Raw genomic sequence first — 2,006 nt, 5'->3', positions numbered from 1 at the left:
TTTTCTTTTGCTGGTTTATTGTACTGTTACATGGAATGCAAGTTGTACAGTGAAGTAAGTTATTAAAGCATGTGTAAACATTGTTATATATCTTTTCTCCTAGGTGGAGAATTTTGAATAAACTGTCTTTGAAATTTTGTGTCCAACATTTATTTGTTCAGAAAAGCAGTATTATGACAATGAAGACTGATTGGTTTCCTGTTTAGCTGACAGTCTGTGTTGTATCTAAATTGTTTTTTTAATTGTTGTCTCTTTTGAAAGAAAATGAATTTGAAGGTTCTATATAATGCTGGAATCTTATGTTGTTTTTATTACTTTTTTAACTTTCTGCTTAACTCCCAGGATTGCATTTTGATTTTTAAAGTCATGTATTAATATTTCAAATGTAAGGTAATGCTTGAGTAATTTTTCTAATCCTTTTCTAAGATGAAGTTATTTCTTCTAGGTGTCCAAAATGAAAACACAAGGAATCTAAATTTTGTAATCTGGATAAAAAGTGAGATTGACAGTTTTACTCCCGGGGGGGGGGGGGGAGGATTTGATAAACATAATAGTTGAATTGGAAGTTTCCTTTAAAAGAAGGCTGATTCATTGCACGCTAAGATTCTCAAAGAAAAATCGTCAAGTTCATATAATGCTGTAAAGTAAAAATGAGACAGTAACTCCTATGCTCTATTTCTGTAATGCTGCAGGTTGAGCAGGAGGGTAGTGATGGTTACTCTTAGCAAGCACTGTTTTGGTTTTGAAGTGGAATTGTACAATTGATGTTTCTCCTGTGATCTGCAGGGGATGGCCTAAAGTACCAGGACCACCCCCAGTTAATACACATTGCCAACTGGACTTTCTCAGTGTATCGTCACAACACTCTAAGGTAGCTATTATTATTTCTACTTTACAAATGAGGAAGCATATCTTAAAGAAATATATGCAGCCCATGGTCATCAGCTAGTTAAGTTGGATTTCATCCTAAACAGTACATATTGCCATGCAGCACAGCACCTAATGCAGTTCCTCTGCATTGAAGGGAAGGGAAGGAAGCAAGTACTATGGGCGTCCCAGCCCTCCGCAGTGCCCAACAGTGATTACCTGCTGGGTTGCTTGGCGAAGTTACATAACCTCTCTGAGGATCATTTTTTAAAAATATTTGAAATTGAAGGCATGATTGATACCTCATGATTGTTGCAAGAGGATTTAATGAGATTATCTAAGGTGCTTAGGTCACTGCCTGACCAGAGCTCCAGTGCTTTCTTATCTAATCTGAAAATCTCTACCTTTTAATTACCTAATTAATCATGTTTTAGAACATTTACATTTAACATGATTTTGATATGGTTTAGGTTAAATCTATCATCTTTGTTTATTTTTTTAATTTTGATCCATTTGTTCTTTGTCTTTTTTTTTCTGTTTTGTGTTATTTTTTATGATTCCTTTTTATCTCTTCTTGGCTTATTGTAACTCTGCTTTTAAGTGATTGCTAGTGTAGTATACTAACCTATATATACACATATATATGGATGAATATAAAGGTCTATACTATACTATACATACATTTTTAACTTCTTTTTTTTATTTTATTTTTTATTATTTAAAATTTACATCCAAATTAGCATATAGTACAACAATGATTTCAGGAGTAGATTCCTTAGTGCCCTTTACCCATTTAGCCCATCCCCCTCCCACAACCCCTCTAGTAACCCTCAGTTTGTATTCTGTATTTATGAGTCTCTTATGTTTTGTCCCCTCCCTGTTTTTATATTATTTTTGTTTCCCTTCCCTTATGTTCATCTGTTTTGTCTCTTAAACTCCTCATGTGAGTGAAGTCATAGGATTTTTCTCTTTCTCTGACTAATTTCACTTAGCATAATACCCTCCAGTTCCATCCACATAGTTGCAAATGGCAAGATGTCATTCTTTTTGATTGCCGAGTAATACTCCATTGTATATATATATACCATATCTTCTTTATCCATTCATCCATAGATGGACATTTGGGCTCTTTCCATACT

Source organism: Lynx canadensis, chromosome D4 (genome assembly GCF_007474595.2).
Source record: "Lynx canadensis isolate LIC74 chromosome D4, mLynCan4.pri.v2, whole genome shotgun sequence".
NCBI lineage: Eukaryota > Metazoa > Chordata > Mammalia > Carnivora > Felidae > Lynx > Lynx canadensis.
The sequence above is the reverse complement of the archived record's forward strand: the minus strand, read 5'-3'. Positions refer to the sequence as shown.